Source organism: Haliotis rufescens, unplaced genomic scaffold (assembly GCF_023055435.1).
Source record: "Haliotis rufescens isolate VD_foot unplaced genomic scaffold, xgHalRufe1.0.p SCAF_3, whole genome shotgun sequence".
Classification (NCBI taxonomy): Eukaryota; Metazoa; Mollusca; class Gastropoda; order Lepetellida; family Haliotidae; genus Haliotis; species Haliotis rufescens.
In genome coordinates, this window is record NW_025964001.1 from 53,374,023 (window position 1) to 53,387,050 (window position 13,028).

The 13,028-nt window shown below is 37.5% G+C and overlaps 1 long non-coding RNA gene across 1 annotated transcript; it reads right to left on the reverse strand.

The window, feature by feature from the left end:
- Positions 1–10,740: 10,740 nt before the first annotated feature.
- On the reverse strand, positions 10,741–12,968 carry LOC124141943. Its single transcript, XR_006862101.2, has 4 exons — positions 12,897–12,968; positions 11,984–12,118; positions 11,070–11,187; positions 10,741–10,838 (listed from the first exon to the last, which is right to left on the reverse strand). It is a non-coding gene; the product is annotated as an uncharacterized LOC124141943 (long non-coding RNA).
- Between the last annotated feature and the right edge of the window lie 60 nt (positions 12,969–13,028).

A 13,028-nucleotide genomic window follows, 5' to 3' on the forward strand; every position in this document is an offset into this window, starting at 1 on the left:
GCCGTATCTAAGTAGGTCATCCAGGTGATCAGCAACCTTTACCCGGCCCGTGCAAGGTGCTTTCTTCAAGCTTCTTCTATGCAACATATTCAACCAATCACAAACCAGCCTTTTCGCGTCAAAGCTCAGAAGACAGGAGCATGCTTCACGTGCGGTGATTTCAGTCACTTCAGAAGAGACTGTCCCCAAAACAACGTGTCAACCCAGAGAATGTCCAGTTTTGCAGCCGGAGGCTCATCCCAATGGAATCAAGACCTGTCAGTTGAGTATTTCAGTCATGATGGCGTTGTTGATGATTTGCATTTTTCTAAAAAAATCTTACAGAGGACTATTACATGTATGAGTATGAACAAGGTATTACCTATTTCGCACCTGCATTGTGCTTTTTATCTTTTATCTATTGTCCAACAGAGCGATACTGTGTCACCAGTCATTACATCCTTTTATAGCTTAAGGCACGCACATTGTAGTGGGGGGACTGAAAGTCCTTTAAAAAATTAGTCTTGTGAAAAATGTGTTGGAAGCAGCTAAACGTAAATTGGCTAAGTCTGTTGTTAAAGAGGTGTACGATTCAAGAATTGTCAATGGATCTTTGTCTGATTTGAGAATATTAGCGATGTGCTTGTTGGCTTATGCTGGATTCTTAAGATCTTCTGAACTGATTAATATTTCTCGTTCGGATATAATATTTTATGAATCTCACATGACAGTTTTTATTGAAAAGTCTAAACGGATGTATATAGCGACGGAGCCTGGCTTGTTATCAGTAGGACTTAATCGAAACTGTGTCCAGTTGAATGTTGGGAGCAATATCTAAAACTTGCATGTATTCCGGTTGATTCTGATCAGCATGTTTTCAGAAACCTCAGCAAATGTGCGTCTGGTTATGTGTTAAGAAAAGGCAACAATCCTATGTCTTACACTAGACTGAGGGAACTTAGATGCATTGCCTCCCTTTGTTACGAACATTAAAAGTTATAGTCTGCACAGTCTACGTAGTGGTGGTGCTACAGCAGCAGCGAACAGCGGCATACCTGACCGTATGTTTAAAAGACATGGAAGATAGAAAAGTGAGAATGCTAAGGACGGATATATTTAGGATAGTATTAATAAAAGAATGAAAGTTTCCCTTTCTCTTGGTCTTTGACTTTCTTTGTAGCTCTCGGTCGTGCAACGCACAGCGTGTCCCATTATAAGGTGTGTTGTTGTAACGTTGCGTAACTGTTGGGCACAGGAGAAATATTATTTCTTTCGTTTGAAGGATGAATTAGAAGGAAATTACTTTCTCCTAGAGGTGTGTATCGTTGGTGTAAGTGAGTAGTCCGCCCCGGTAGGTGGCGTTAAACTGGAGTACTTAAGGTGTGTGAAGATTTAAATAGTTCATTCTCGCTCTAAGTGCAAGCACGGCCATCAGATTAGTTTTATTTCTGTATGTGAAAAGTACTGCATTTTCAATGTTTTAATCTGTTGTCTGTATGTTTCAGATTTGTGACAGTTGGGACAGATTCAGATTTGTTATATTTTCGGGCGTATTGTTGTCGCCAGGCTGCAGAGCCATTATAATACAATGTAGGCTGTTGTATGCGTAGTAAAACGACGATGTGATGTTCCTCTATGCTGAAGAACCATCAATATACAAATGTAAGCTGCTGTATGTGCAGTCGTATGCTGGGCCCTGTTCCAAAAAGCGATCGTAGCGCTAAGATGATTGTAACTGCCATACTTTAACATAGACTTACGACAGCCGTAGCGCTACGATCGCTTTGTGGAATGGGACCCAGGGCTGAAGAGCCATTATAATACTAATGTAAGTTGCAGTATGTGCAGTCGTACGGTGTGAAACCACTTGTAGAGCTACCATCTCTTAGTTTTATTTTGTTTAACAAATATATCTATTCACGAAGTAATCTGTCTACTAAACGTTGTCACAAGCAATATTACAGTTAAAAACAATTCGCTCGCATTTTTTGCGGCGTGAGAGAGACTGCTAAAATAAAAAGTTTAGCTTGTTGCCTCGTGAAGTGACGTCAGAATGACGTCACAATGTCGCGGAAGATGTGTTGTCACCAGCCATCTTAGTTCAAGCTGACTCTGGACATATAGGGCCCGTAAGTGTCGCGAAGCGCTACTTCCGGCGCCAGCATTCCCGGTGACATGCCTATACTCGTGAACTAATTCTGCTTTCCAAATGCGCGACCGCCATAGCTAACTCTGTAGACGGTACCAAGTAAACTACCACGCTTGGTTGTCACTGCTGTTGACAGTCGTAAAAGTTTACTCATTTCAGAAGAAATATGATCGGTTATTTGTCATTCCTGTTAGGTTTATCGGTTCCTGACTGACAACTGACAACCATGGGACCGTTCGTAAAGGTATGTTCTTTTCTTTACCTTTAAAATAATTTTGACAACCAGTGCGGTACTATCGTTCAGACGTGTATTTATAGTCTCAGTGGGCAGTGTTTTATGATTACGGAGGATGTGTCACATGTTTCTGTGATGTAATATTATTTATGAAGATGTAACTACTAATAAGTAGGCCACTTTAGCCAACTTACCACGGTATTCTGGTATCTGACAGCATGAGCAGTGTCATGGAAGCCGTGCCTTTGACAGTTTTTATAGGCATTAAATTAGGCACGATTTGGAGGATGAAATTTGAAAAATCTATGCTATGAATATATTTTTAAACGTGAAATTTGTTTAAGTATATTGTAGTTATTTATTTTTTTAGTAATTATAATACTTAATAACCCAGTCATGTGTTTGGAACCTAAAATTTAATATGCACTATATTTGGTCATATTTACCATGTTTACTCTGTCACACACCTTAAATTAAGTAAATAATATTCCATTAAGAAATTTGTTAGTTTTGAGAAGAAATTTATTTTTAAATATTTTTTTTATAAAGGAGACAAGAGGGTTTTTATGCAATGTAGATGCCTGTGCATAAATTGTTGTGTAATCAAAATTAGTTTGAATATTAAATGTGAATATATATGATAATGCAGATGTACTATTTCTTGCACTTTGGTAGTTTTCACTATAAGTTTACTCTCACCTACATGTACTGGATGACTGTATTGAAGTGCGGATGTCAGAAATTAACAAGACAGACTCAAAAGATAATTATCCAAATTAAATAAAATAGAGGTCTTCTCATCAACATGCACCAAAAAAGAATATATGGGAAAATAAACATAAAAACTTATAGTGTCACAAATCACTCAACAATTAATCAAATAACCATGAAGGCAAGTCAATACATTATATTGATTCCATAATCTAGTATTTGAAATAAATATATCAAACCCTAACCTGTAAAACACACATACCCCTTAATTTCGAATTACATTTGAATATGCATTATCATGGTTATATTAAAAGTATGTAAGTCAAATTGTTTTATTTTACTCACATATTACAATGAAAGACCTCTTAGTCTCAGGTGGTTTCAGGTTTGTACAACAAGTAACTGCTAATAGTATTCCATATGAATATTCAGTGATATACTTATTTATCGAATTGTGTAAACATTATTTGTTGAGTCCGGTGATGGATAGAACTGGTGTTGGACAATGGTAATTTTACACTTTGTATGTACTTGATGTCTAGTTCTATGTTGTTGCAGAACATGAATGGGTTTTTTCTTGGTCATACAGGAGTGAATTTCTGCTGTACAGCAACCAAAAGATGAAGCAGCATCCAGCACGCAGCAACTTCAAGTCAGAAGTGGCCAAAATGCAAGACAAATACACTGAATTATGGAGGTGATCACTAATGACATGTCCTTCATTAAGAAAGATACTTACTAATAAATGATGTGTAATGTTATTCTGAGGGAAGAAATAAAAGTGTTACACCTCGTCAGCAATATAATTGTTATAACACTGCAGACTGTGATTGATAGCAGGGGCAAGATTAAAAGATTAATTGTGATGAACGGTAGGGGTTTTTAAATTAATATTTCTGGTTGTGAGGCTTAATTGAACCAAGTAAAAAAATTGCCACAAGTCCAAAACATTAATAGATTCAACTTATCACTCAGTCAACACTGATGAACACAATTTAGTGCAACCATATTGACTTGATGCAGAGATAGAAACAATTGCACCTATTTTTCATATTTTCGTGTATTTCAAATATTCTGCCAATAAATCCAAGTCAAACAAATGAGTGTAATTTGTATGCTGGACCCTAAAACAGCGATGCAAAAACAAGACATGTTAATATTTCAACAAAGAATTCATTTCACAAAGCAACAACTGCTATGCCATTGGATAAGTTAAATTTTCATTGGTAAGCATCTGTTGTATTTTCTTGGAAAATTGTGACACATAAACTGGAAATCTATTATCACACATTCAATGTGCATTGCTATGATATTATATTCACTATCAATTCAGTATCATGGCTGATACCAGAAATATTAAAAAAACTTTTTTTTGTATGGCATTATCCCAGACAAAAAAACAATAAATAAGCTTCAGATCTATTCAGTAATTTTATTCCAAGGTCATGAGTATTAAACATTCATGGCAAATATTCCCAAATGCCAAGCCTGAACAAATAAATGTGCCAGCATGCACTGTTACTGGTGTCAGTATTTAGATTCACACTGGACTTTATGAGAGAGTCCTAAGATGTTCTGCAACACCATGTTGATGACAAGTAGGTCCTGTTCCAGCAAGTGTCCAGTGTATATGGTGTATTCTGATGGTCACAGACATCATTTACAGAACCAGTACTTCAGATAGAACTTTAATATGTTTACACCTGTATACACAACAAGAGTTGTTCTTTCATAGGCAATGTCATGCTTGACCACAAAATATTCCAGTAATGCTTGGCATCAAGGTAATTCTGGTGATCCATATGCATCTACTCGTGAGTAAGATGAGGAAATCTTTCTCCCCTCAAACATGGAAATATGGTCCAACTGCAAAAGATAAATAACACTTATAAGAACATATAATATATACTTCTAAAATACCAACCATTTCTTACAATGCCTACATCAAGATATAATTAATAAATTAAGCATGTACATTGTACCTTCAACTGAATATGATAAACAAATGCTAAATGGGGTTGTAATGATCAAGTCTATTCACATCATACAGAATACATTTAAGTGAGGTCACATTTCAGATATCTTAAAAACAAACACCGCAAGGATTTAATCATCATTATTTACAAATTAGATTAATATTTTATTGTGTGAATAAAACCTGATTTTTCAGTGCACGTAACATTATCATCGTGATATTGGCACATATCCTTTTTTATTAACACAGGCACCCCCATAAGTCTCCTTGCACAACATTAAGTATTGACAAAATTTGCGTTGCCAACATGCACATGATAGGCCTTCTTTAAATATGCCTAGAGTTTGTGTCATCTCCCCTGGACCTACAAATATAATTCTGTGACGTTCCTTATCAGAGCTGAACATCTGTTATTGGAAAAGGCTCAGGAATGGAAATTTGCCATAACATTGTATGGTGCATAAACCGAGAGCATATTGCAATTGCAAATACTTTCAGAACGAATGTTTATGCTCATTTTTCAACGCCATCACCATTGTACGTGTGATGATGAACCGATCAGTATTGAAATATCAACACTGACAATTATACCAACTTATCAGAAGTGTGCAAAAAGTGAAATCTTACCTCAATATTTATGAATGGGTAGCGGCCAGTTTGACATCGACCATAGGACGTCTTGACAACACCGCAACTGCTTTGACAAGCCAACACTTGCTATTCATGCTACCTAACTCGAGTGTTTTAATGCCTGTGACAGTGTCATGTTTTTCTTAGTTACACCTGCATGTTCCAAATATGATTCGCCGGGCCCTGTCCGAAGTGACACTGCTGTCGCCATTGCAGCGGGACGTTGTTTGTCGCCGGAAGTACTAAATAACGTTAGGTCTCGCGTAGTCCCGTGACCTACTTACACCCCCTATTACAACCAATTGATTGTCAGCAACTGGAACCTGACAGATGATCTGTGAATTCGGATGAGGTAAGTTAATTCTCCGCTTGTTAGATAGTCAAATGATTTAAATGTATTGTATTATTCAGAAGTGGAGGGGTTTAGAATGCAGTTTGCCGGTCTCTTTCACTGAGCGTCAGTGTTGATATTAATATTTGATACACAGAACATGATGTTTTTTTAGGTGAAGGAGGCCCAAGACTTTTTTCCATATTATTATTTTATGGATACCAAGGGTAATTACCAAGTGCAAGCAGTATATGTTTGACCAGAATTCATTCTGGCGGCGTTTTGTGGCCATCATATTATGTTCGGGTTTCGATCGTAAGCGTATAGGTCTGTACAAAGGCCTAACGTATGCATCGCCTCCTGACCACTGACAGTTATTGCCATTTCTTCCGTGTTATTTCTGAAATCATTACTGGTTAAAGTTTACATGTACTAATCTTCTGATTTTGATTTTTGTGAAACGATGTGGCTCATTCAGGCCAGTGGGAAGGTTGAGTAGATTTCTCTTATACAGCGAAGAGAGGGAATCAAAACAATAGAAGTATTTTCAGATCGACTCTCTGTAGGCAGCTAGTTATAGCCCTAGTCTAAAGCGCTCAATGTTGTTATAAAAAAATGTATTTTCAGGAAGAGACAGAAATATACTTGTTGTTTCCGAAAAGGCCTAATGTGCACTGGCTGAAGTAGCCTAAATGTGGATCATCTGGTTGTTGGTGTTGTCTATAAAGATTTATTGTAGCAAGGCGCTTATCATGTGTAGTTTTAATATTTCCAAACATGAATCAATTCATCATTTTCCGATAACTAGATCCATGTCCGACTCCCTTCTAATGGAAACGAGCAAAAGTAAAACGAGTCTCTCGTCGGGCGCTGTAACGGGGTGTTTGCGGTATTGTCCTCGCTGGTGATGATAAGCTAGTCGATAGTCAAAAGTCAAATATCACAATATATTGTCAGTGAGTTGGTCATCGTTTGTTGATTATTAAGGTGAGATAAGTGTAGCCAATGTGCACCAATGAAAAATACAATGAAATTGATAGCAACCATTTTCGATCTCCATATGTTGCCATGTAGGCTACTTACTACAAAATTATATTTAACGATATTGAACTGTATTATGTTTAATAAACGTAGTAACAAATAAATTTCATATGATACTTGGTTCTCTGAAACTTTTTGACAATGAGAGAATAAAATGGTGATCGAAAACTGAACGAGTAAGTTCCAGTGCTCCCTACGAAATCGTACTGTAGCTAGATCTAAATAAACAGCGCTGCGATGAAGATGTGAGTCGTAATTAGCTGCAATGCCTGTTTAATATATCTGTTTCCGTTTGGATTCCGGTTTAGGAAAGGTCCCCAACAAATGATGTTTGTACTAACATGATTGTGTGTCATTGTACTCTGACAGAGGTTGTGAGACGTGGCTCACTTTAACAATCACTGGTTTGCCTGACCGGTTTGTCAGACAGGTGTATATCGAAACTATATTACATTAGGTGTTTGGTTTTTTTATGATGGTAGATCTACTCATAATTGTGTTACTTATATCTGTAGCCTGAGATATTTCCGATCGGACGTTATACATGTAAACTTTAGATGTACAGTTTTTCCTAAATTTCTGACAATTATACAATATATGTTATTTTTTTGATAGACTATAGATCTAAATGTATGCTGATTGGATAAATTTCCTGTTTTGACTTTTTGTATTTGTTTTCGTTGCAGCGAGGGGGAAAATGTTACACGACCATTCCAGGAGATAAAATCAAGAATGTTGAATAATTGAGGAATACACCAAATAAACCCTGGGCTGTGAATTGTGTTAACGTAGGTACAATTGTTTACAGTTACATTCCATTGTCTATATCCATGTTAATTGGTGGTTTTGTGGGGTTTTTTGTTCTTTAAATGAATGCTAAGAATGTAGATCTATTTATATAAATCTATGCTCGTACCACGTTTTGTATTCAACCTGATTCTTGATGTCTGTTATGTTATGAATGAATGTTAAAATTTGTTTCCATCAGACACTTGCATTATACATTATTGTTTGAATATTGATAAAGCCTTATCTCCAAATGAATGTTTCTCGTCATATATCTTTCAAATACCTGCTCGAGATTTATTAAGCTGTTTGTATTTCAAGGAAGTGGAAGTGAACACCAAAGAAAGAAGATTCTGGCATTCAATTATTTCAAAAAGTGTATACATTTTCAATAATCTAAAAATATTAAAATGTCAACACAAATGTGTCCTGGAGTTCTTTGTTGAATGGCGAAGTCGCATGACTGTAAGTTGAAGTATACTATATGGACTTGATAAGAGACCGACCATTTAATATTCAAGGGGGTGGGGACCTGGAATCTTTCTATGGGGATTACATATGTTTTCGGTCACAGCTACAAAAGCAAAAATTTGTTTTTATTTAACCCTATGAGCCTGAAGATAAGCACCTTGCAACTAGATCTATGTTTTGAGGCAGGCATTTTTTTCACCAGTCTGTACTGGAATTATTTTTGTCAAGAATTTTCGGTGACAATATATTTTTTCGATAAAATTCCAGGCCCCGACCCTCCCCAGAATATCAAATGGTCAACCCCTTACCATGTCTGCCATTCTTATTTTGTTTCTTGCAGTACAAGCCTAAAGGGTAATGGTGTCTGACTTTAATTAGTCATTTGTATCCAGTTAACAGCTCAGTGGTGATTTTATATTTTGAACATTGTCAGCAAAACATGGGCAAACTGGGCAATTCGAGGCCCTGGTTTAAAAACATCGGTAAAGGGTATCTCGAATCATACACATTCACGTGCCTAAAGCATATTCTAAAACATTTCCGGAACATGTTTTGGGTTGTTTTTACAACATTTAAGTGGAAAAAGGTCACAACGTATTTCATCCTTGTAGCACAAAGTTATTTCACGTCGTTGTGACAACGTCCATGGTAGTACACAGAATAACGTTGTAGGGATGCATTATTATAGCATTGCCACAACGTAAAATACAACATTACCACAACGACAAATACAACGTTCCCTAAAAGTAGAAATACAACGTTCCCACAACGTTAATTACAACGTCATCACAACGTTGTGACGACGTGAATATGACGTAACACAACGTTAGGCCATGACGTTGTGACAACAAAAATGGGAGTCCACAGAATAACGTTATATGGACGTAACATCCACAACGTTACCACAACGTAAACACAACGTTGTTACAACGTGAAATTGTTAGCTAGGATGTTGCTCTGGGCTGAAGATCAGTTATAATACTTATGTAAGCTGCTGTATGTGCAGTCGTACGGTGTGATGTTGCTGTGGTCTGAAGAGCCATTATAATACTGATGTAAGCTGCTGTATGTGCAGTCGTACGGTGTGATGTTGCTCTGGGCTTACGATCAGTTATAATACTGATGTAAGCTGCTGTATGTGCAGTCGTACGGTGAGACGTTGCTCTGGACTCAAGATCAGTTATGATACTAATGTAAGCTGCTGTATGTGAAGTCGTACGGTGTGATGTTGCCGTGGGCTGAAGAGCCATTATAATACTGATGTAAGCTGATGTATGTGCAGTTGTACGGTGTGATGTTGCTCTGGACTCAAGATCAGTTATAATACTGATGTAAGCTGCTGTATGTGCAGTCATCCATAAGGATCTTGAGCGTCGGTGCTGTTTTGTTTGCAAACACAACTGCAGGGGCATGGTGTTTATGCGTATGCATAGACATGTCAACAATGCCCATATTTGGGCATATATCAATATTCATGCGCAACCAGATTTTGCAACCGGTTTCAGTTTGGTCTGTCACGAACGGAAGTTGTTATGTATTTACACTTAAATATATTTTTAATGTGGGTAATAGATAAAATACCACACTCATTCTCGTTAGATACCATTTTTACGAAACGAGTAGACTTTCTATGGTATCTGACCGAGCGAAAGCGAGTTTCGTAAAAATGGTATCTAACGAGAATGAGTGTAGTATTCTCTATGTATTCTTCAAATTAGAATGAGAAAGCAAATTTGAGCTTTTATGTTTTTCATTTTTCAAGACAAAAGTTGTAAAGCTGGATACCCAGAGCAATTTTAACTTTTAGGACAGAGTTGGTAAACGGAAATAGAGAGTGACGTTGAAGTTACAACATGCAAGGCCTTCCAAAAGGTTTTATGGTAGACAAATGAAGGACATTTCCAAATCATCAGTGACATAACTGACGTCAGATGCAATTACATATTTTGATCCGCACCATGTCATTTGGTATATCTTTTCAGGGTAACAATTGACTTGACTTTGCATGTGTTTGCAATAAATGCCACCGGTGTGGCAGGATACGCTCACGTTTTCCCGAACACCCGGTATCCCCATTTGATAGTGATTCATAAACACATCCTCATGACTCAACATATCTTATCCATGTAATGTTTGACAATTAAGTTTTACTTTCAAACAACTCTGCTTTTAGCAGAGATTTCTTGTGTTTTGTCGCTTTTATTTTCAAGATGTCCATCTGTTAGTGATGAGAATGGAAGCATTACATGGACTGGACTGGATATACAGAGAAATGTTTTGGGTTTTTTTGGGGTTTTTTTGTTGTTTTTTAGGGGTTTTTTTGGGGGGGGGTAAATTTAATTTTTGCTGTATTGTGTATCAAGGCAGTTACTAGACTCCATAACACTGGACATATCTCTAAAACATTGAAAGAATAAAGAAAACAAGGAGACTTTTTGTATATTTTATTACATTTCAGAACACATAAGTACAAAATGGTGCGAAAACTATAAATAGTCGATTGATCCTCTGCGTCAAAGTTTATTTGCAACTGAAATAAGGAAAGCATAGAGTTAATATCAACATAATATTCTAAATTATACGACATGTTTCACCCAAAGATATATGAATGGTATGGTTTCTAACAGATGTATTACGTTGTTGATCACCATTTCAGGTCACGATTTGATATAACTTGGTACCTCCTTTTATCCATGCTTTGCAATATTTACAACACCTTACTGGTTATTTCTCAAAAGGTAAAATCGTTCTGGTTACTTACATGCCAGGTCCAAATCCACCTCGTCCGCAGAGACAGTGCCCATCGTAGCAGTGGTGTGAAGCACGGCTGTCTCTACATTTTCAGTTAAACCATTCGCATATCTCTCAAACTGGAGTCACTACCAATGATAATAAACGCACGTAGTTAACATGATACCTGCAAATGCCATCGCTGTTTTTCTATGACAGTACAAGAAGAAAAGATAACGCACATCATGGACGTGATGCATCGCTCAACACAGAAATCAGAATTCTCAATTTTATGTTATATTCATTCTACATGCTTTCTGAGGTAAGGTGGGGCGGTCGGGTAGCCTAGTGGTTAAAGCGTTCGCTCGTCACGCTGAAGACCCGGGTTCGATTCCCGACATGGGTACAATGTGTGAAGCCCATTTCTGGTGTCCCCCGCCGTGATATTGCTGGAATATTGCTAAAAGCGGCGTAAAACCATACTCACTCACTCACTCTGAGGTAAGGTGAGGTGAGGTGAAATGAGTTTTAAAGTCGCGTTCAACATTATTGCACTTATCTACCGACGTGCATGCACAGACACAGTATACTGAGCCAGAGAGGACCAGTCCTTGTTTTAGCCCCTAAATGCCGAGTGTCAGGCAGGGTAACAACAACGTGTTTTAACGTCTTTTGGTATGATGCGGCCGGGGATCGAACCCCCGACCTTTCGGTCTCCGGGCAAACGCTCTATACTAGACCAAGAAGGTGGTGCTTCCCTTTCTCCTAAATTTGATCACATACTTAATAGTTATTGAGAGCTGTGCATACGCTTCAAAACTGTTTCGCATTTGAACATACACTTGGCATTTCGGAGAAAATTGAGACGAGAATCATGTTTAGTTTCTTAAGCAGCTATGAGAAAAAATGCCACTTATCGTAAACACTGTCTAAACGTTATCATACCTTGAGCGCAGGAACCAGATGTGGCGGAAGCCAGGCAGGCATATTCTCCATGAGAGCAGCCCAGCTTTGAGGAACTATCACAGGTCACGTTATCACAGTCTTTCTCATCCTTGCAGGTCTCGCTGTAGATAACAGCTGAAAGGGAAAACAGTGGACATCGAAAACGTCTCGCAAATTTTCGTTGTTTGGAACCTTATGATTCAATTAAATGTCAAATTATGTTACATTTGAACTAGGCGATACTATGTATACTGTCTATGTAGGACTCGGCGTAGATCACGTCTAACCGCTATAAAGGCAAAATGTTATATATGTCAGATGCTGATACGTATTTTTCCTATTTTATTAATGGTGGAGAAGCACTCGGTTCGAGAATAACCACCAACACTCTTATTTCCCCTATATCAGTTTATAATGAAAGCGACAAAACCCAGTCCATACTCATAGGAAATCTCTCTCAAAAGCAGAGTCGATTGTACGATTACGACTACATCATGAGCATAGTTATGATACCAGGGCCCACTTGCACAAAGCGATCTTAGCGCTACGACAATTGTAAGCCTTTGTTAAAGTATGGGAGTTACGATCATCTTAACGCTAAGATCGCTTTGTGCAAGTGGGTCCAGATCTTTTCCAATATATTTTATGTATTCTCTATTCACCCCCTACAACAAACCACAATACTTACCAACCTAACATGCAAATTATTCTCTTATGAACAATGGGGTGAATACAAACGGAATTTCACTGCACATGCAATGTATGCAATTATGTCACCAAATCCTGCCCCTTTGTATCTTTGCTCTTTACATGTTGTTAATTTTAAAAGAAAATGCAATTTGAGCACTATCTCTATATTAACAATCGTCTGTATAAGGCTAATTAATGAGAGTTCACTTTCATCTATATTCACCAATGACGTCACAGAAAACGGCGAGAAAGAGGGAAACCTGCATGGCTGAGAGTTCAGGGTGTACTGTTTGTACTGTTTTGAAGCATGGTCTCACGTCTATCTTATATACTCTGTTTCTTACTCTTATCAGCA